A 24,346-nucleotide genomic window follows, 5' to 3' on the forward strand; every position below is an offset into this window, starting at 1 on the left:
CTGCTGAAGTGATACGATTACTACAGCTTGTGAAGTAGAATCACAGAATCACAGAATAATTTGGGATGGAAGGGTCCTTTAAATAGGCCTGTCCAACCTGACCTTGAGTGTTTCCTGGAATGGGGCTTCTACTAAGTCTCTGGTCAAACTGTTACAGTTTTCCTCCACTGTTACTGAGAAAAAAATTGTTCTAGTCTAAATCTACCCTCTACCAGTTTAAAACCATTACCCCATGTTCTCTTGCAACAGGCCCTGCTAAAATGTTTGTCTCCTTCCTCCTTATAGGCCCCCTTGTAAGTATTGAAAGGCTGCAATAAGCTCTTCCTGGAGCCTTCTCCAGGCTGAAAAATCCCAACTCTCTCAGCCATTATTCATAGGAGAGGCACTCCAGCCCTTGATCATTTTTGTGGCTCTCTTCAGGACTTGCTCCAACAGTTCTTCTTGTGTTTGCGGCTCGAGAACTGGACACAGTACTCTAGGTGGAGTTTCACCAGAGTGTAGTAGAGGGGAAAAATCACCTCTCTTGACCTGCTGCACATGCTTCTTTAGATGCAGCCCAGGATTAGGGTTGACGAGACTACGAGTACATATGGATGGTTAATGTCTAGCTTTTCATTCACCAGTATCCCCAGGTCCTTCTCTGTGGGGCTGTCTCTCAGCCCCTTCATCCCCCAGCCTCTATTGATAATGGGTATTGCCCTGACCCAGGAGCAGGACTGTGCACTTGGCCTTGTTGAATGTCACAAGGCTAACACAGGACCACTTCTCACATTTGTTCAGGTCCCTCTGGATGGCATCCCATCCCTCAGGTGTTTCAACTGCACCACTCAGTATGGTGTCGTCTACAAACTTGCTGAAGGTGCGCTTGATCCTGCTGTCTATAACAGATACTATGTCTATGAAGATACTAAACAGTCCTAGGGTCCCAACACAGAACCCTGAGGGACACCACTTGTCAACAGTCTCAATCTGGAAATCTAGCTGTTGACCACTACCCGATGGGTGCAACCATCCAAACCATTCCTCATCTACCTAACAGTCCACCCAGTTGTTGTTTTGGGTTTGCTTTGTTTTGTTGTGTTTTGTTTTGTTTTGTTTTCTGGTGGTTGTTCCTGTTTCTGTCTCAGGGAGGGTAGAGCCTGGCTCAACCAATCTGTATCTTTCTCAGACTCCCTGATGCTCCTTAACCTTTCTACTTCTTCTTGGATCTCTGCCACCAGGCTGAGCAGTTGGTCCGCCTGGTTATACCACACACAGCTGTCCCCACTACTGCCATCCATTACTGTTGAAGGGCTCTGGCACTCCCTGTACCTGAGACCTGGACAGCTGCACTTTTCATAGGAGCTGTCTGGGTTGATACATCCGTTCTGGTGAGAGCAGAGCACTTAGTGCTCAGCTGGATGGCATAGTTAAGCTCCTGAGAAGGTGATGATCAGCATTGGAACTCAGCTTTTCAAGTTCTTAAGTTAGTAGTCTTGATTTTTGCTTTTAGCAAATTAAGTTCAATTTGAACATACTATCTTACTATCTCATCTCTGTGAATATTTGCAAACTCCTATCGAGGCAAGTTGGACTAAAAGGTATTGATACAAATGACATAACTTTGTTCTGTCTAATAATAATTTTCAAAACAAACTGCAATTTTATTGTCAAAAAACCCTATAGAGTAGAAAAACCTTTCCAGTGTCATGTCATTGTATACTTTATCTCCATATACAACTTAGAGATGTTTTGAATTTTGGTAAATTTGATCCTACCTTTGCAAAAGTAAATGCAAAAACACTGCTGAAGGCTGTACAGAAGTGTAAAAGGAAGTGAAAGGTACATTCTGCCTTTCCCACAAAACAAACTGTAGCTAATGGTAGTGAAGAGAAAGCCTGTAACAAACATTAGTCTGTGTGTCAAACTATATGTATGAGGAATGTATAGCCACAGGCAAGCCAGTGTCAGCAATGGCACCTGGGGACAGCAATGAATCACAAAGAAAAATTCTGAAAGAGGAAGGCCCAAATTGTGTACTTGTGGCTTAGAGACAGCAGTCAGCCAACAGTAGTGTTTAATTCTTTTTCACATGGGGCAGAAGAAAATGAAACACTGCAACCACTTTCTCCTTCTGGAAGAACCCCTGAGAGCAAAGAGAACAAGTGAGAAGAAATCAATTAATTTATGTTATGCTATCACACAGGCACCTGGCTATCAGTAGTAAAGTTTTTTAAATGTATGTTTTAAAAATGAAATAAAATGTGAGAAAATAGTCTCTCTTAAAAACAAAAACCAGCATAAGCACAACAGAGGTCTAAATGCCATAGGCTGACAGCATTTTTTCAATACCTCTCTCTTCTAGTGGGCATCATTACACTTCCTGAAAAGTATATGCAAAATCAAAAAGTTAACTGGGGCCATCTTTCATCTACTGATATATGGCACACTTGTATTTTTGTTCTGGTAATAGTCAAAAAGCTTTTGAGAAAGCCCAGGTTAACATACCCTAAAGTAAAACATTTCTGCAATTATTATTTTAGTGGCTTCGGTTCATTGTAGATGTGAGAAGCCATAAAGTTACACAACCTGAAATGTTGCTCATGAGTGCAAAACCAAGGTACTGTAACACCAGCTTATCATCTGGAAAGGTGGAAAAAAATTGGAAGAATAAAATTGCTCTTGAAAGAACAGAAAACACCATAATCTATTGACTGTTACAGGTGAAAAATTGAAATTAACATCTATTGGATGGTCAGAGTAGTATGTCCTATACCCTTTTTTATCTGTATGTTGTGATGATGATATATGTATGTATGTATGTTTATACCTGTATGTTATGTTTTATATCTGTATGTTATGTATGTTTTCTCTTCCTGAGAGCTCCTCATGCTGCTCCTACTGAATCCTTAGCTGTAGAAGAAAACAACCTTGTTGCATTATCATTAGAACAATCTCACCTGTTTGGGCTTAATTCTTGCCTTAACTTACAAAGGGGGTTTTTTGCATAGAATGAAAATTTGAATTTACCATTAACTAAAATCCCCTTGTATTTGCTACTTCAATAAGTAAGAGTATTTAAGAGATAGGGACTGAAAGAAGTGGGAAAGTTAATCCAGTTGACTTAAAATGAAATTGCATGAGGAAAGCAAAGACAAAGCATATAGGTTCTATCAAAATTAACTGAGTTTCACATTTTGCCCAGAGGATACTGAGATAAAAAAATAATTTAAAAATTTATGTAAAAATCACCTAACTCCCTATTTGCCCTTCTTGCCACTTGAGAATTTGAACAGAAATATTAGAAACACCCACCTCTTTTGATCAGATCAAAGAATCTTCAAAAAGCTTGTATACTGGTTTATCACCAGATAAAGACATTTTTCCTCTGTATTTTATAAATTATTTGATTCTTTAACTTTCTGCACTTTTCAGAAGGGTTTTTCCCTCTTACAGTATCTAATGAGATCATAGCTTTTTAATGTGGAAAAAAATATTCTAAAAATAAGTCTTACATGTCTAATGGATTTACCTGAAAGTAATTTTTACTGTAATTTATTCAGGTATACTTATATATTAGCTTAAATATAATTCCATTTTATTTACACAATGAAAATAGCTGACTAAGGTGATAAAATAGCTATTGATTCTGTTAGGTAAGGATCCAATTGCCTGATTATCATTAATTTTCACAGGACTCATACTCTTCCTTTATTTCATAACATGTTCTTCTTTTCAATTACCTTTTAACTGTTTCAAATATTTGTCAGATTTTTTTCTGTCCTTTTTTTTCCTCCTGCTTAAGCTATGACAGAATTATTTTTCTTCTTGCTCAGTGCTGAACAATTTAGCATTTGTTTCTTTAATTTTGTGCATTTTTCAGAAAAGTCTCATTTCTTGCTTAAAGGGCAAGGAATATTTTCATCAATGTGTTTTCAAAGAGGAGTTCTCACTTTAAAGCATACCAGTAGACTGGAGAATGGGTAAAACACACATGATCCATTTTTTGTCTTCACTATATTTTAAAAGAGCAGTAAATCTTCAATGGGAAGTGAGATACTATATACAGTACTATATGTCCGTATATATTTATTGGACTTTACAATGCTTCAAAATTACCAAGGCATGTATTTTTCTTTTAATGTATCTGCTAGAAAGATGTAAGGACATAATGTCTTGCACAGGTAAAATCCATCCATTTAGCATATGAAGGTAGTTAGTAACTGGAGAAGAAGCTGGAAGAATTCCTTCCCTCTACCACTCTCTGGAAGTACTTGGAGTAGATGTGTAAGCAGAGTAAACAAGTGTCTGAGTATGTCTTAGAACAGGTGAAACACTCTCAAGACTTGGATCAAAATTAGTTTCAACTTTTTCTATATTTTTGAAAATAAGTTTTGAGAGGAGATGAAAAATGGAATTGCATCTATGAGAAATGACACATAAAGAGCTATGATGCTAAGGCCTCCTCTAATTCTGTTCTGTAATAGTGGTATTGCCTGCAGACTTGAAGAGCTGCCATCTGCCTGTTTTTAAGGCAGGCTTTCCACCCAGCTGACATGGAGGAGTTCAGCAGCAAAATGGATAAAAATTTCAGATAAAGTCTAAGCCTTTTACATTTATTTCAGGACATACCTAGAGAGAAATTGTTTTATTTCTTTTTTTGTTTGTTTGTTTTTGTTTTGTTTCCTTTTTGTTGTTTTGGTTTGGTTTTGATTTTGTTTCCTCCAGAGCCAGTTTCTTTTTATTCCACAATGCTTTTGTTTCCAGAGGTCCGGTGTTAGACACAACAGAATCATTAAGGATAAAACAAAAAACCCATTACCATTTTTTCTTCAAATGAATATTTGTCATTTAAAAATCAAGTACAATGGCATTGATAATAATTCATTCTTTCATTCACTCCTAAGGAGGACCAATCTTCCTTTGAACTTAATCACTAAGATGCCACTGTTCTGAATTAAAATAAAATCAGGTGTCTTTAGCATCTAGAGTGTCATATGTATTGAATATGCCAGAGAAAAAAGATATATCAATCAGAAAAAAATCTACTACCAAAATATCATGTAAAAAGTATAGTGGACATCTAGTAATTTTAAAAATATCCCTGTATGATCATCTTTGTTGTCTCTTACTCTGATACAGATTTTCCCATGTTTTTTGATATGTTTCTGCTGAAGAAGTAAAGATATTGGGCTTGAATGACCTCCTTTTCTCTTTTGTAAAAGTAATCAAACACTTCCAAAGTTATTTTTTTAAGCCCCTAAGTATTGGGAATTTTGTGATATAAAAACTTTATAGAGTTTTGTTTCCACTAAAACATTTAATAAATTTATTATATAACTACTATTGAATCTAGTAGTTCAAATTAAGAAATTTTTAAGCTTGACAGAAGCATAAACATAATAAATATTTTCTGTTTTATCTGTCATTTACTTTATTGAATGTTCAGTATCACTTTTTTACTATGCAGTTTCAGTATGCTTACTAAATAAATTATTATAAAAGACAAATAATGAATATGAAAATGTAACAAATCACTTCTTTTATGTATCTCAGGAATGTTTAAGTAGTTCTTTTTGTGATGCTTAACATTTAAGTAACTCAGTTAAGTATTTAGTCAGAAAACAACTCTGATTGCCTATCTGACAAACTTTCTGGCCTTTTATGATGGGGTCAGAGCATTAGTGGACAATGGCAGAGAAACTGACATCATCCACCTGGACTTCTGCAAAGCATTTGACACTGTCCTGCATGACATCCTGATCTCAAAATTGGAAAGATATGGATTTGATGGATGGAGCACTCAGTGGTTAAGGAATTGGCTGAATGGTTGCTCTCAGAGAGTTGTGATCAACAGCTTGATGTCCAGAAGCAGAAGAGTGATGAGTGGCATTCCTCAGAGGAGGTGCTGTTTCATGACTTTGTCAGCAACATGGACAGTGGAATTGAGTACACCCTCATCAGGTTTTCTGCTGACACCAAGCTGTGTTGTGTGGTTGACACACTGGAGGTAAAGGACACCATTCGAGGAACCTTGACAGACTTGAGAGGTGGGCCAGGGGCCAACCTGATGAAGTCCAACAAGGCTAAGTGCAAGGTCCTGCACCTGGGTTGGAGCAATCCCAAGCACAAATACAGGTTGATCACAGAATGCATTGAGAACAGCCTTGAGGAGTGTCACGATCCGGTATTCGGACACGTGGCAATTTTTCATAAAGGTGATCCCAACTGGTGAAATTAAGACGCAAACGAGGTCAGATGTCACATGCACAACAAACTTTTATTAGAGTAACAAAGCAAAGGTCCCTAGAGCGGATAGGACAGGCAGGAAAACAGAGACAGAAAAGAGGGGAGAAAGCAGAGAGAGAGAGGACAGCAAGCGAGAGAGCATAGTTACCACCCACGGTGCAGCGATGTCGTCAGTGGGGAAGTGGTTCCTGTTGGAAAAGTACTTCCAATGCACCCATAGAGTCCCAGACTTTTATACAGTTCTTGCCCACTGCCCCCCCACTTTTCTTTCCGGAGTAAGGAAAAACTCCTATCTTCTCCGTGCTCCTCTGAGATAGGAAGGGGGGGGGACATAGTATGTCCCCGAGTCAAGGCCTGCAGATAGTCCTTTCTGGGATAATTGCTGAGATCTCTGCATAACGAAGGGGAGGATGAGACGACTGACACCACAGGTTTAATTTATTGCAGGGGAGCATCCTGCTCCCTAAGAGTCCATCAACAGATGTTCTTTCTCAGATGTCACAAGACACACAGCAGATATCTTGCACTTATCTCTTGGATTGTTCGAGACAAACACTGTAAATTCTGAATGCCACAAGGAGAAAGACCTAGGCGTGTTGGTTGATGAGAAGCTCAACATGAGCCAACAATGTGCACGTACAGCCCAGAAAGACAACAGTATCCTGGGCTGCATCAAAAGTAGCGTGGCCAGCAGGCCAAGGGAGATGATTCTGCCACTCTATTCTGCACTCAGGAGAATCCACCTGCAGTATTGTGTCCAGTTTTTGGGTTGCCAACATAAGGACATGGAACTCTTGGAGGGAGTCCAGAGGAGGGCCACGAAGATGATCAGAGGGCTGGAGCACCTCTGCTGTGAAAACAGGCTGAGAGAGCTGGAGTTGTTCATCCTGGAGAGGCTCTGAGGACACTGCCTTCCAGTACATGAAGGGGGCCTACAGGAAAGCCGGGAAGGAACTTTTTACCAGGGTGTGTAGTGATAGGACAAGGGGGGAATGATTTTAAGATGGAAGAGGGTAGATTTAGGTTAGACATCAGGAAGAAATTCTTTAGTGTGAGAGTGGTGAGACACCGGCACAGCTTACCCAGGGGAGTTGTGGATGCTCTCTCCCTGGAAATGTTCAAGGGCAGGCTGGATGGGGCTTTGAGCTGTCTGGTCTAGTGAGAGGTGTCCCTGCCCATGCAGGGGGGTTGGAACGAGCTGATCTTCAAGGTCCCTTCCAACCCAAACAATTCTGTGATTCTATGATATTTTAGCAAACATCAGATCAAGTAATTTACTTCCAAATTCTATTGCTAGGCAGTTTATATGACAAAGAAAAGTGTGTATAAGAGCAGTTAATATGTACATAGGTATCCACAGAATGAATATAACTGTGTTTCTTCTTTCATATAATTACAGATTACTCAATTTTGCCACGTATAAATCTGCTTTCAAAATATAATTATATTGATTTAAAAAAAAAAAATCACAAAAGGTGAAAGCTTTTTTTTTTAGAAAAACAGTGCACATCTAGAATATTTAGCTGAAATGAAAGAATCCAAGACTGTTAAAAGGAATAAATCCAGAAGATATAGCTGAGAAATTAAAGGTATAGATAAGTTCTGGTAACTCTATTCTAGTTGAATGTAATGTGATCATTTCCTCTTCAGCATTTTAATCATGTACTGTTTTTTATTAACAACTATAGCAGTAGTGTTCTGTCAGGCAGTTGTATTTTCCATTAATGCACTTTCTCCTGAACATTTTATGATCATCTGTGAAATCAGCTATCTGAAAGAAAGCTGTCTGCACTGAAATGTGTTGGCAAGCCTTACTACAAGAAAAGAAGGATGTGAACATGAAAAGGATCAATTCTGTGAAAAAAAACCCCCATAAGAAACCACAAGTTGGTGCCAGGCTTGCTGCTACTTTAAAATGTAAACACAAAATCCTTTTTCAAGAAACAAACTAAAGAATGCATGGTATGTTTACTCTCAGTTTACAAGACCCAGATTCCTTCAGGACTGTATATGAAGAAGACGACAACCTGGATTTCCTGTCTCAGCCCATTCCTGTGTACAAATCAGAAGCTACAATATGGCATTTCAAAACACTTGGAAATACTGTGGCTTTTTCTCTACATATTATCAGTTTCCTAACACAGTTGTGGATCTTTCCAGTTTCATTGCAATGAAGTTCAGTTATACACAGTTCTATGTAATTTGCTTTTTACTTTTATTGGACATTTCATTCTCTTACCAAGTTACAAACTACCACTACTGCACCATTGGCATTCAATTTTCTTTAAAATTTGTTTTTATTAAACGCTCATATAAACCTAAGGACTTTGAACTGCCATAGAAAATAGTTCAAAGGATTATATATGTAAGAGTCCAATCTTGCTCTGACAAGCTAGGAGAGAAATGCTCAACATTGAAAGATAGATTGCATTGGAGAGATTGAAATATACATGACAAATTATATATACAGAAGAAGTTCCCTTACTGCCACTCTTACAAGTAATTAAAAATCCTTAAAATATGTATTTGGTGGGGGTTTTTGTGTTTGTTTTTTTTTTTTTTGTTTGTTTGTTTTAACTGGGTAAGCATTTTCCTGTGTCCTAAAAAATAAGTTTGACAAGGCTTTTGGTTGTTCATATGCCAGATTATGTTAAGTGGAAGATGCTTGCTATTTCTGTATTGGTTTATGAGGGGGGTCTTCTATCCTTTATTAAACATGTCTATATTTAAAATGGAAAATACATAATTTATCAAAGTACGTACTCAACACTTGCATTGGGATAGAAGTAGAATAATCATCAACAAATAAGAAATATTTATTCTTATTGCCACACTAGTTATGGTTCTCATGAAGGGCTCTTCTATTGCATGTGCACACTGTGTGGCTGCCAGGAACAATGCTTAGGCAGGATATATTCCTGCCTGGTCTGGAATACTAATGTTGCTATTTTCTGCACTGATACTGATCATGCACCTAATGACAGCTGCAGAAAACACTACCTTGCAATCCCTCCACTCCCACCCAGGACACTCTTGGTTCATCTATGGCTTGAGCTTAGAAAGGGAAAAAGAAAATGTACAGACAACGTAATATGTTAATTCAATGTTATCTCAATTAACGTTCCAACAATCTAATGTTCCAAACATCATTAAACGGAAGACCTTGTTTGTAATTTTATTTAAAATTGTATGCTAAAGATCATTTATAGTATTGAAGTACAGAGAGAAGACAGACTCAGAGGTGCTCACCAAAAGGATGAGGGGCAAACCCCACAGTTCTAACACAAATTAGGGGGAAAAAACCAAACCGCAATGGTCAAACACAGACAGCCCAGCAAGTCTGTGCAGTTCATGGTACTGGGAGATTCAGAACTTGGTTCTTCAAGGTTCTGGACAACCTGACCTCAGCTATTCCTGCTGCAAGTAGTGGATTGCCAAGATGACCTTTAGTGGTTTTTTACAACAAAGGTTATTCTCTGAATCTGTTTATGCAGTAGTCATCACCATAGCATCTGAGTGCAAAAAACATGCATTTCAGTGGTAAGATGTAAATTTTATACATCTTTGCTTATATTTTACAATATAAGGTAGTCTGGAGAAGTGATAAGATGCAAGATATTTTGTGCTCAGAGAGATCTTTGTGACAAAACAATTCCTTTCAGTCAATAGAACTTATGTCCTTATTTCACAGTGGCAGCTTTTGAACATAGACCTCTATTTCTCCTAAGCACAAGTTCTGAAAAATTATTTAAATCTGCCAAAAACTAACTCCTTTAGTATTATGAATAACATTAAGGAAGTCCTGGTGTGTGTTTAAAAAAAAAATCCCTACATTTCGCTTTCAGGAGATGCATCTTTTCTGTTAGAGACTGAATTTTCTAGGCGTTTCAATAAGAACTAACATAGTATTAACTGTCTTAGTACATGAAAAAATTAAATTAAAAAAATATTTTTTTCCTTTAGAAGTGGGCATCTCCCCTAGGGAAAAAATAGTGCACTTTCTTCAACTTCATCAGCTGACATTCTTTATATGGAAGAAGCAGAACAACAGATCTCATAGCTCCCATGAATTCTATGTACATCTCAACACTAGATAGTTGTCTCATATAGGTAAGAGTGATGTTAGACCGATAGTTGGATGTGAAAATTCCATTATGTCCTTAAAATGGGTTATTGCACTTAATGCTCTGCTTCATGAGTTCTTTATCATATTCTCCAGAATATTTCACTTATAAATGATATTTTTGTCTACTTGGTTTTATAAGATCACAGACTGACTTATGTAACAATACTGTCATAGAAAACCAAAGAGTATTATCTGCTTTCCATTTATCTTCTCACTAATCAATAATTTTGAAGAATTATAATAGAGTTTACAGTAATGTGACTTTCTATAATTACTTGTGTTGTTTGTGATAAGAGCTACATGCTGCAACCTGAGGAATTTAGTTACTTTTATAGCATGTATATAACTGAAATTATTATATTCACCTGGTATGTCCAGAAATTACATTAATTTTTATGCAGTTGATGTGACAATTGAAAATCATTATTGTTCCTCTTTAAGTGAACAAAATTTAATACAATAAAAAATGGACAAAGTTTTTGCTTCACATTGTTTTGGTTTTCGGTGTACAATGAGTTACTTCCCCCCCCCCCAGTCCCCCGTCCTTCTTCTTTTTACTAAATCTGAGTAAGGTATTGAGCACAAACTCATTTCAGGAATGGTAAGTTTTCTAAGTAGGTAAATATTTACAAGAACAGGTCTGGATCTTATTCCCAAGCTTAACTCACTGGTACTTTTGCATTTGATATCTGTTAGCCATGATTTTATTCTAGAATAGTATTATATAGATAGGAAGCAAGCAATAGTAGTTAAAACAATATACTGAATAATGTATGAAGGGCAATAGACAGCTTGTATTTTACCCTTATGAGGGCTGTTCAACCAATTTCCATTTTGTTAATGGGTCTGTTTGAGCAGTATGTTTTTTTCTTATATGACACTTTTTCCAAACCTCAGATAACCAAAATGGAATTAGAGATTAAAAACAGAAATCATGTATAAATTATTCTGAATTCCAAATGTCCCATGACAATCATGGTGACCTCTTCAAGTGATATATGTACCACAGACATTAGTTTCAATAACCAGCTGTTGCTTCCTGTGTCTGCAGGCACTGTCAGGGCACAGGTAATACCACTGAAACCATATTGCCATTTCTTGATGAATAGTAAATTAAGAGATTTTTGAAGAATGTTGGCCACTTTGCTCTGCTTTATTTTCATAGGACCTGGACACAGGACTTCAGAAATCTTTTGATGCCCAACCGCCAGAAGCTTTGGAGACTGTGATTTTTTTCACTGGCCTTGTTGGACTTAAGTAGAAATAAAAAAATAACTTTTTTTTTTTTTTTTTTTTTTTTTTTTGTACAGAAATTAAAGAACTTCATAGGATTCCTATATTTAAATTCAATAATATTGTCACTATCTATAATTTGCAATGTCCCTACATTCAGGGGAGGTTTAGGTTGGATATCAGGATGTCATATTCCCCCAGAGGGTGGTCAAGCACTGGAACAAGATCCCCAGGGAAGTGGTCACAGCACCAAACCTGTCTGAGTTCAAGAAGCATTTGGACGATGCTCTCAGCCACATGTTGTGATTCTAGGGGTGCCCTACACAGGGACAGGAGTTGGACTCAGTGATCCTGATGGGTCCCTTCCAACTCAGCATATTCTGTGATTCTGTGATTCTGTAGTACCTAGATTATGTCCCAGATTTTATCCAGAATATTATCTTTTTTTTTCATCATCAGATGAAGCTTTTATGTCTTCTTAAAAGGAAGCATTTCTTTCCTTACTGAATCCATTCCTCAACAGAGCCTTTCTATTTCTAGTGAAAGGGCAGATACACTTAACTTTTTTCTTAATTTTTTTTTTTAAAATTACATAGCATTGTCTCCTGAACTTTGTTAAATCAACTAGTGAAGCATTCTCTTACATTTTCTTCTCAAAATTATGAAATAAATTGAAAAAATTCTGTTTGGTAGATCACAGTTCCAAATTATACCTAGTCCAAATGAAATAAATTACTAATTTCCAATTGTTTTATTTAGTTTTAGGATCTCTTTTAATAATACATGACCAAAAAAATGAAACTAGTCCACTAAGCTCAACATTTGAAATTAAACAATACTTTTGTTCCTGTTACACCATGTGAGCAAAATATTAACATGCATAGAATTGCATTTGGAACAGAGAAAAATCTCAAATATGTAGGATACATACTATATAATTTAAATAAAAGCTGCCTGTCCTATCTCAAAAGAAAATAAAAAAAACCTCAAAAATTCTTAAGTGATACACCATTTTATTCTATCTATAGGTGTCTTCTGTATATATATTTTACAGTAGTTTAGTATCATGATTCATCAGTGCATTCCTGTTCATTTTGTGCAAAGCAGTTAGAAGATGAAAAATGTGTGTTGGTCTGATGTGACAGAGATGTTGCATTTTTGGTGGCTACACAGAAGATAAAAGCAGTTAGAGAAAGTCATCACTGTTTCTTGTTGATCTATATGAGTGAATAATAGAAATAAATAAATAAGAGTTTCTGCAATTTATAGTCTATATGATGGATACATAGAATCATAGAATCATTAAGGTTGGAAGGGACCTTAAAGATCATCAAGTTGCAACCCCCCTGCCATGAGCAGGGAACCCTAGCACTAGACCAGGTTGCACAAAACCTCACCCAACCTGGCCTTAAAAGCCTCCAGGGACGAGGCATCAACAACCTTCCTGGGCAACCCATTGCAATTCCCCACCACCCTTATAGTGAAGAATTTCTTCCTAATATCTAACCTAAATTTCCCCTCTCTCAGTTTAAAAACATTACCCCTTCAAGTACTGGAAGGATGCTATAAGGTCTTACCAGAGCCTTCCCTTCTCTAGGCAGAATAGCCCCAATTCTCTTAGCCTGTCTTCATAGCAGAAGTGCTCCAGGCCTTTGATCATCTTGGTAGCCCTTCTCTGGACCCCTTCCAACAGGTCTATAATAATATACATTATTATATACAATCTTAAAAAGGTATTATGAGATAGAATTTGTCTATTCAGTACCTATTGATATAAACTAAAATATGCTATGTTGTGCATGCTGTATTCAGTATGATTTTCTCATTGAAGACAAAAAGAAGATAACATTACAGATAATCAAAAGATCTTTCAAAAGCATTAGCAAAAACAGGTAGTATTACTGCCTTTAGTAATCTATTTTAAAATATCTATACTTCATATGCTAAGATTATTTCATATTTTAAAATCCATGAAACACTTTTTACTGCACTGCAAATTATTTTTTCTGGGTGTTTACAGCTTGTTTCATTAATTTTTTATAGCTAAATTGTGGAAATCTTAATCTGTTAATCAAATAATTGAAAATAGATGAAATGAAAAATGAAATAAACAAAAATTAATCAACTAGCATAGATTTGTTATTTTCCATGTTCTTTATCTTTCCTTTAAACATCATCACATGTAAAGTTTGTCCAAAACCCAGTGGAGAAGAGACTTTTCTGTGGATTTATTGGCCAGATCATCAGTCCTACTATCATCTTTAAAGCCATTCACATCACATTTAATGATTCAAAACCTGAGTGTCATGACATTCTCTAAGCTGTTGCAAAATAAGTATAACATTTTTATAATACCAGTTCAGCTATTGCTCTCAGAGATCACAGTCTCTCAGAGATGACGACAGTTTAGTTGAAAGCACCTGAAAAGAAAATGACTACTTATAGTCTACTCTGAGAGTAATAGAGACAGATGAAATAAGATGTGACAGTTTAAATTTAATCAGTATTTCACTGCTTTGTTTTAATAGAGGAAAAACCTTCTATGCTGAGTGTTTAATTTATTATGAGCATTAACACAGGGATAATGAAAGTGGAATTCCATCACTAGTTTTGTGCAGAGGGTTTGGCAATTAAGGCTGCAAATAACAATTCAAATTAGATTTGAGTGGTGATAAGCCTTGCTAATTTAAACGAGTACAAGCTTAGAAAACTCACTAACCTCAATATAAAAGGCTTAGTGCTGAAAATTTTTAATACCGTACTTTGTTTATTATTGTGTATTTTTCTGGTATCTGTGACACCCTGTGCTTTTCATATATGTAGTATGCAAATTATATTCAATACTTTTCAGGGAAGAAACATGCTTTTAAGAATGCCCAGTCATATTTTTTTTTCTACTTTTTTCTTTGCATAATTTGCCATTTGGTAGATGTGATAATTGCTGTCATGATTTTCCTTCGTGTTTCCCTCTTGAAAACTCACTCATATCCTTATGTCATGTTTTAATTTTGATGTGAAATTGCTCTGTCAAAATATCTAATCAATCAACAAGTAATTAAGCAGTAAAAAGTATATTTCTTGTGGAACAGGTTATATGATTTATATATATATATATAAAAATTTTTTTTAGGACATTTTACCTTATTTTAAATACTCAATAGAAATAAAATTTATCCTGTAGATACTAACAGCATCCTACTTTATTTGGCTGCTAAAGCTTTTGAAGACAACTAATAAGTAGTCACATACACAATGAAGTATCTCCAAGAGTATATTTTGTCATCATTAGGAACAATTCGACTGCCACTGAAGTCAAAGGGGTTTTTCACCTTACATTGAATGATGAGTTAAGACTTGCTGATAATGAAATTGTGAGGCTTCAGAAAAAAACAAGAAAGCAATGCTTCCAATATATTCCTTTGTGAATGAAAAGAACAATGTGATACTTTAGCAAAACTTGGTTTGAATGGTGTCAAGCTATTAGTAATCTATTGCAGGAGTCACATTTTTCAAAGACTGTTAAAAGCTTTATGATATTTTTAATAAAAATTTTTTTTAGGACATTTTACCTTATTTTAAATACTCAATAGAAATAAAATTTATCCTGTAGATACTAACAGCATCCTACTTTATTTGGCTGCTAAAGCTTTTGAAGACAACTAATAAGTAGTCACATACACAATGAAGTATCTCCAAGAGTATATTTTGTCATCATTAGGAACAATTCGACTGCCACTGAAGTCAAAGGGGTTTTTCACCTTACATTGAATGATGAGTTAAGACTTGCTGATAATGAAATTGTGAGGCTTCAGAAAAAAACAAGAAAGCAATGCTTCCAATATATTCCTTTGTGAATGAAAAGAACAATGTGATACTTTAGCAAAACTTGGTTTGAATGGTGTCAAGCTATTAGTAATCTATTGCAGGAGTCACATTTTTCAAAGACTGTTAAAAGCTTTATGATATTTTTAAACTAAATATGTGAATTTTCTGTAATTGTTTGGTTAAGGTGTTAAGAACTGTCATCGCTAGTTGTCGTGGGTTAACCTCAGCCAACAACTAAGCACCAAACAGCCACTTGCTTACTTCCCTTCGTGCGATGAGGGAAGGGATCAGAAGGGTAAAGAGGAGAATACTCATGGGTTGAGATAAAGACAGTTTAATAAATAAAGCAAAAGGCAACTACACAAGAAAAGCAAGGAATACATTCACTGCTTCTGATCAGCAGATAGGTGTTCAGCCATCTCCATGAAAGCAGGGCTCCATCATGTGTAATGATTACTTGGGAAGACAAACACCATCACTTTGAACTTCCTCCCCTTTTTATTTCTTCCCACAGCTTTATATGCTGAGCGTGACATCATATGTTGTGGAACTTGGTCACTTGGGGTCAGCTGTCTGGCTATGTCCCAGTTTTCCCGTTTTACTTGCTGATGGGTCAGTGTTGCAAGTAGAAAAGACCTTGAATCTGTGTAATCACTGCTCAGCAAAACAAAAAACTCAACAAAGAATGAGCTATAGTAGTTGAAAAGAGAAATAAATATATGCATAGCATAAATCAGTACTTCTTTTAAAGGAGAGACAGACTTCTGGAAAGAAGTAGAAATAACAACAAACTTTATACTACCTTGGCAATTATTATAACAGCAGTGATTCTGACAGAAAGAGGACTAAGCATTCCTACTAGTCCCCTGAAGTCGTTTCCTTTTCAGCTGGGCTAAGTACAAGCCAGTTTCAATTTTCAGGTTTCTCTTGAGGTATTTTTACACTAATGTAAGTATAGTAATGTTTCACAGAATTACAGCCTTTGGTTTATTGATGAAAGAAGAATATTTGGTAGCTCAGAAACTCTCTGTAAACCTCTGTGTTTGCTGAGTGTTGCAAATAATTGGTGATTCATGATTATGTGTGTGCAGGTGTTGTGGTTTAAGCCTAGCCAGCAACAAAGAACCCTGTGGCTCCACATCCACCCCTCCTCCCTCTATGGGACAGAGAGGAGAAAATCCAACTAGAAGCTTGCTGGTTGATGGAAGGACAAGAACAAGGAGGGTTCACTCACGAGATATGATCATGAGCAAAACAGACTCAACTTGAGGAAAATAATAAATATAATGTATCACTAATCAGATGCAAACAGGACAAAGACAAAACAAAAACTAGAGCTTCAATACCTTACCCCACCACTACCTTCTTTCTAGACCCAAATTATCTTGTTCCTTATTTTTCTACCTCATTCCCCCCAGCAGCAGAGGGCTACAGGGAATGGGGTTTATAATGTTTGTCATTCCCTGCTTTCTGCCACTCTGCCATTTTTTTAAATCTGCAGATTTAAAAAAACAAGTACAAATACAGGGCAGAATAGATTTATGTCATATTAATAGAAAAAAATGCTTAAAAAAAGAACACAATCCTGATTTTTTACCTTAGACAGACATACATTCTATTTTAAGGTGTCAGCACATTACAACTGAATGGGTATAAAATGCTATCTGCTAAGGCAGTATTTTCACTATTGGGAACCAGAGACTGCAGGGAACAATGTTAATTCTGATAATACTAAGAACATAACTTTAAAAGAAAAAAAAATAAATCACTCCTAACTTTTGCTTACATAGTCTTTTCTTTTCTGGATGCTTCCCCTAGTCCTACCTCATCTATCCTTCTGCTCAGATAAGAGAACTGGATTAAAGATTCTTTCATTTAGAAAAGGCAATTTTAGATTACACTGAATTCCTTCTGGCAACTAGTTTAAAAGCTTTATAAATTTCATTTGATAATATGACAAAGCCATTGAACAGGACTTAAAATCAACTGTGAGATAGTTACCAAAATGTTATATATTTGTTCTACTCATTCAAATGGGTGAAATAAATTTTGTTCATTTATACCAAAAAATGTGTTGACTGGAGGAAATCATTACACATACTGGCAGCATTATTATGGTAAGACCTGCATTAAGTATTGGATGAAGTCATGCTCAATGAACCCTCTTCTCACTTTGGAAGCCAACATCCCAGAATAAGGTGGCTTGTCCCCTAAAGTCAAACAAACACATCTGAAACATGATTTCTTTAAAACCAAGTAATTTATGCTTACTTATTTTAAAAGTCCTTCTGTTAAAACAGGAGTTGATTAAACTTTGATGTTCCCTCTTAAAGTGAAGGAAGGATTTCTCTTTCCACATCAGGTGTGATTCAGGGCTCATGGACAGGGCTTTAAACTGGACTTGAAGGGGGAAGGGGATAAAATCAGGCCCAGTAGAGATGAGCCTAGGGGTGAAGGGCCAAAGATGGAGGTGAAATCCATAGCCCAGCTAAAGTGCATCTACACTAATGCACATAGCAAGGGCAACAAACAGGATGAGCTAGAAGCCATTGTGCAGCAGGACAGCGATGATGCAGTTGCCATCATGGACACATGATGGAATGACTGTCATGACTAGAATGCTGCAATGAATAGATACAAGCTCTTCAGAAGGGATAGGCAAGGAAGGAGAGGTGGTGGCATTGCTCTGTACATTAGGTAGTGTTTTCAATGTATAGGGCTTGATGATAGTGACGATAAAATTAAGTGTTTATGGGTGAGGATGAAGGGGAAGGTGAATAAGGTAGATATTGTGCTGGGAGTCTGTTATAGACCACCCAACCAGTACGAGGAAGCATATTAAGTATTCCATAAGTGACTGGCTGAAGCCTCACAATCATCAGCCCTTGTTCTGGTGGGGGACTTCAACCTACTCCACATCTGCTGGAAATATAACGCAGCAGAGAGCAGGCAGGCTAGAAGGTACCTTGAGTGTGTGGGAAATAACTTCCTGACACAACTGGTAAGTGATACTACCAGGGGAGATGCCTCTCTGAGTCTCCTGTTTAAAAATAGAGAAGAACTAGTGAGAGATGTGGTAGTCAGAGGTTATCTGGTGCTTAGCAATCACAAAGTGATGAAGTTTTAAACTCTTAGTGTTGTAAGGAGTGGGGTTATTAAAACCTCCACCTTGGACTTCCAGAAGGTGGACTTTGGACTGTTGAGGACATTGGTTAAGAGGCCCAGGAGGAGGCTGTCCCCACGTGTTGCAAGATCAAAGAGCGGGGAAGAAGGCTGGCCTGGTTCAACAGGAAGATTTTGATGGGATTTAGGAAAAAAAGGAAGGTTTACCACCTTTGGGAGAAGGGCCAGGCAACTCAAGAAGAGTACAAAGATCTTGTTAGGTCTGTGAGGTTCGATAAGGCCAATTGTCAGGTCCTGAATTTTGGTCATAACAACTTCAGGCATTACTACAGAGTTGGGGAATAGTGGCTGGAAAGCTGCCCAGCAGGAAAGGACCTGGGGTTGCTGGTTGAAAGCCAGATGAACATGAGCCAGCAGTGTGCCCAGGTGGCCAAGAAGGCCAACAACATCCTGGCTTGTATTAAGAATAGTGTGGCCAGCAGGAGTAGGGAAGTGATTGTGCCCCTGTAGTTGGCACTGGTGAGGCCCCACCTCAAGTATCACGTTAATTTCTGGGCCTCTCATTGTAAGAAGGATGTCAGGGTGCTGGAATGTGTCCAAAGGAGAGCTACCAGGCTAGTGAAGGGTCTAGAGAACAAGTCCTGTCAAGAAAGGCTGAGGGAGTTGGGATTGTTTAGTTTGAAGGAGGCTGACCTACAGCTACCGAAAAGGAGGTTGTAGGGAGGTGGGTGTTTGCCTCTTCTCCCAGGTAACAACAGGACCAGAAGAAATGTCCTGAAGTTGCGGCAGGGGAGATTTTGATTGGATATTAGGAAGTATTTATATACCTAAAGAGTGGTCAGGCACTGGAACAGCCTGCCTAGGGGGGTGGTTGAGTCACAATCCTCGGAGGTATTCAAGAAATGTGTAGATGTGGCACTTCGAGACTAAGGTAGTAGGGGTGGTATTTTTTAATTGTTTGTTTTGTTTTGTGGGTGGATTTTTTTGTCATTGTGTTTTGTTTGTTTGTGGTTTTGTTGTTGTTGTTTTTGGGGGTGTTTTCTAGTGGAGTGTGTGGTTGTGTTTATTATGGGGTTTTTTTGTGTTAATGGTTGGACTCAGTCATCTCAGAGGTCCTTTCCAACCATGATGATTCTGTGATTCCATTATATACAAAATTTTATGCAAAAAATCAAGATATGCGTATGAATCTGTCTGCATTTTGTCTCAAACTGGTGCAGTGAAGAGCTATATACACAGATTAGTTGCTGCTAAACTGCTGTAGCTCAGCTATCTCTCTAGGATTTTGGATTGGTTTAGGATCTTTATTCTACTGTTGATCAGTCTTCAGAAATTACATACAGTCATTAGAGAATAAAGGTAATTTACATATGCATGAATAGTAGTTTTGGAGAGGATTATTTAATCTTTATTGGTGCATTATAGACCCATCATTTCATTAATTTCTACTGCACCTGGAAAACACTGAAAGGATGACAAAATCATATCAAGAACATTTACATGAGATTTATAATTTCAAAATTGTGTGGAACCGAAAAAATATGGACCAGTATTGAATTTGCTGTATACAAAAAAACAGATTTAAGCCAACATAAATATTTTCCTCTGCTGCTAAGAAAGCTGAGTACATCTAACTTAAATAACATTTGATGTTGAATAAGTTATAATCCATATTTATTATATGTAACATTTTTAATTACAAAAAAAATCACAAAAAGCACCACACAATGATATGAAGTAAATGCTGAAATGCAGTACTCTCAGTTATGCTGTGAATCCAACAAAAAAAGTTAGTGGGAATACACCATACCTCAAAACGATAAAAGCATGATACAGTCTTAGATACATAATCATTTGCATGCTATTTCTCATTCTGAATAAAGCATACTGAGTGTAAACTGTTTTTCAGAAGACGAGAAATTGTAAGGTTTCTGGGTAGCATATGAAGGAAGGCACTCTGCTTTCAAAGAGAGAAAATGCTGAAAATACGTCCTTCCTCTTGCTCAAGAGAGAATGCTTACAGCTGTACAGAGAAGTGTCATGGTTTGACTCAGGCTCTACAATTAAACCAGTAAAAATAATGCTCTCAATTCCTTCCCTCTGCCACACAGGTAGGGAAAGGAGAGAGATAATTAGGAGAGAAGTTTCCAGTTTGAAAACTAAACTAGACATCTGTAATTAAATACTAATGATAAAAGAAAGTATGTATAAATATATACAAGTATGTGCAGGAATGTGTAAAACCCTTATTACCTCCCCCAACCCCCAGCAACTTCCATGGCATCTCCTGAGCTGTGAGCAGTTCCAAAATGTGCTGGACTTCTATCAGAGATAATGACAGATCAGATAGGAGCTGAGGGTAGAGCTATGAGGGTCAGGAATGCACAAGCCTAGGGGATTAGTGGTGATGGATAGACTAAATCCTCCCCAGATGCCAGCCATGAACGGAAGAGAAGGGAAGAAGAAGCATTTGGTGACATCCATCTTGCCATCAATTCCCAGGAACTGGATTTCTCATGTAGGTCCCTTGACCTTGCTTCTTTTCACAGCACAACCGGCTACCAAAAGAATTCAGATTATCTTTTTACCTTTCTTGATGACTTCTCTTGTGTCACCCCATAAAATGATGTCCTTGATGTACTGCAGGTGTTCTGGAGCTCCACCCTTCTCCAGTGCAGCATGGATCAGTCCAGTTGGTTTAATCCTGGTTCAAACCAGGAAAAAAAGGGAAATATTATCTGCTTGATATAGTGTATAGTAGTTTGATATTATGCTCTGCTATCAGCACTATGCACACAGAAAAGCATTTCGTAGATAATAAATTTTACAATTCTTTAGGCCATAATAGAAGGACTGTAGCACAGAATACAGTTTTAATGCTTTTAAATGTTGTTTTTTTTAAAAATATTTTTATTTTTTAAATTTTTGCTACTAATTGTAGACTTATACATCATCTTCTGGAAAACAAACATATGCAAAATAGTTATTTCTCCCTCAGGAATTCTGACCTTTAGTAAGTCATGCTTGGAGTTTGGCCAGAAAACAGTTTCAAAGCAGAAGGGTCAGTGGACAATCCTGGTGTTACTTTTCAGTTCCATGCTTTGTGGCAATGTTCTGTCAGAGGACATTGATATGAAAGGATACGGCTAGTAAAAAGACATTTCAGCCTCATGGAGTTGGAGTGTCTATCCAATATACTGCTGGAAAATACCAATTTCCAAATTGTATTTTTGCCTATTTTATAACAAGTAATTGCAGTAAACTGGATAAGCACTTCAGAAATTAGGCTTACACTTAGTGAAAACAATAGGCAAAAAAGAACAATACATGTACATTATCAGATCTCAGACCGAGTTTGCAGACCTGTGAATGGAGACACAATCTTTCTGTTTATAACATGTATGGGTTTTTAAAAAATAATTCTGAATTAAAAAAACATTGCCACACGTTTCTTTACTATTTTTCAGTATAATTTCAGCTATATTGTATCTAATTACAGATGCAACTGCTTCCCCATCGTTGGCTTTTATTTTACATAAAATTGCATGAACTGTACATCACTGCTGCTGCTGCTCTGCAATTCCAAGGAGGAACTAATTAATCTAATCCAAAATACCAACAGTCCGTGAGGGTTCCTTGAGACCAAATTTAAAAAATAGCAATTGGCCCAGTAGAAATATGGTATCTCCTTGGCCAGGAGCTGAGTCCGATACAAACGGGCTAAGTATGGTAGACCCAGGGTGACCAGGACAATACAAACATGAACAAAGAGTAAGGAGCCTTGGTGTGTGCCACATGTCAACAATCAACAGAAGACTTATAACTGCAACTGTTGGAAAGGTAAATCACAGAATTATTGTGGACCAATCTGGCTGACAGCTTGTCCTGACTCTTGGCTTGAAAGACCCTCTGAGACAGAGGCCAGAGGAACATATTTACATGAGCATGGAACATGGCATGAGGCAGGTATGTAAGGTATTAGCAATTACAAATCTGAAAATAACCCTTGAAGACATATTCAGTATTTATGTTTATTTCAGGATTTTTCAGGAGCTGCCAAACAGTTGTGTTACAACTGGAAAGAAAACTGACAGAAAAGTTGCAAACGCTAATTAATTAATCAACCAGTTCTTGCACACTTTTCATCTACCCACCAGTCAGTACTCTCTCCTAGACCAAGTGATTTGGGGATTTTTGTCAATTCCTTTCAAGTCTCCATGACAGGATTCTGATGACAGTTACTCAGCTATAATTTGAAAGGAATTTCATTGACAATTACACATTTATTTCATTTAATGGCTCATCTGTGTGTTTTTGACTTTTATGCTGAGCAACGAGATAGGGAAAAGACAGTCACAGTATGGCAGTCCACCCTGTGCAGCTGCACTACATAAAAAGCTAAGTTACTAACATTAATTATTTTTATGAAGAAAGCTTGTCTTCTGACAGCTATATTACTATGTAGATAAAAAACACAAAGAGAAAAGAGAAAATGAAAGAATACAAAACATTTTCCTGAGACAAAACTGAATGAAGTCACCAACTGTTTACCTTTCCCTTTATGAAGTTGTGTTTATAAACATTTGAAAAAGCTCTGGAATTTGGTCTCTTATATTTCATTGTATTTCCATGATAGTTGGGAACAAGTTTTGAGATTCTTGGCTGTGCTTTCAAAACAGTGGTAAAGCTGAATTTGCAGTCACACAAGCAATTAAAATAACTGTTCTAAAGATACTTACACCAGGAACAACTCAAAAGTAGGTTAAAAAAATTGTATTGCTATCATTCTTCAAAAAAGTGACTCAGTTTAAATGATTTATACCCTAAGTAGGGCAGTTAATAGGAAAGAAAAATAAACACTTAACAAGTTGTAGAGTATGGCACTGAAAATTAATTTAGGCCTCCTAGATCTTAAAAATAGAGATTAACATAGAGACTTGGCCCCAGAATTGTACTTCATGGAAAAGCAGTGTTGCATTTGATGTTTTGTTATGCACAACAGAAGGTTTGTAGGGAGCACACCTTACACATAGTGCTAAAAAATTATTTTTTGTCTAATAAAGTCTTAACAGCATCATCAAAATACAAGTAGTTATTAATAATGTCCATTTACAATACCAGTAGCATTCAGAATCTGAATTATCTAATAAACATACCAAAAATATTAATAATAATCTAGCTAAAATAATGATATGAACACTTAGTACCTACATATTTTATTTGATGTTGTGTGTTCCCTCCGGATCCTAGTTCTCTAGTGGCTCCAATCTTCCTCCAACAGGGAGGTGCTGAAGATTCTGAGACAGACTTCTTCATCAAGAGAAGATTGAAAATGGTGGTGGGAACCTTCATTTCTTAAGTTTTGATCCTCTTTACATAGTCAGTTGACTAGTCTTCAGTTCCCAGCTAAATTTCTACTATTTTCACTCAGGCATCATTTACACAATATCCTTTCCTAGCGCTGTTGAACACGTGTACCTCAGTGATTACACAGGACTGTTCTGGCTTTATCATATTTTATGTACAGAGGGCTGTGTTAAGGGAAAAGAAAAAAAAAAAAAAAAGAAAGAAAGAAAAAAAAAAAAGGAACAATCAACTTCTAGACAATTTTTACTAAAACTGATACAAGTCAGAAACACTTCAGTCCAGGACAAGCCTGGAGAAGTCCCGATAGAAAAATCAAAAGCTTGTAGCACCAGCAAAAATCACTGGGCTACAGTTGACAAAATTTTGTCGTTCAGGAGGATACTTCACAGAAAATTAAGGAAATTGGCTGTATCTGAAAGGTGATCTGAGCTGGCAAGTAGAAAA

Source organism: Chaetura pelagica, unplaced genomic scaffold (assembly GCF_000747805.2).
Source record: "Chaetura pelagica isolate M959 unplaced genomic scaffold, ChaPel_1.0 scaffold190, whole genome shotgun sequence".
Lineage (NCBI taxonomy): Eukaryota > Metazoa > Chordata > Aves > Apodiformes > Apodidae > Chaetura > Chaetura pelagica.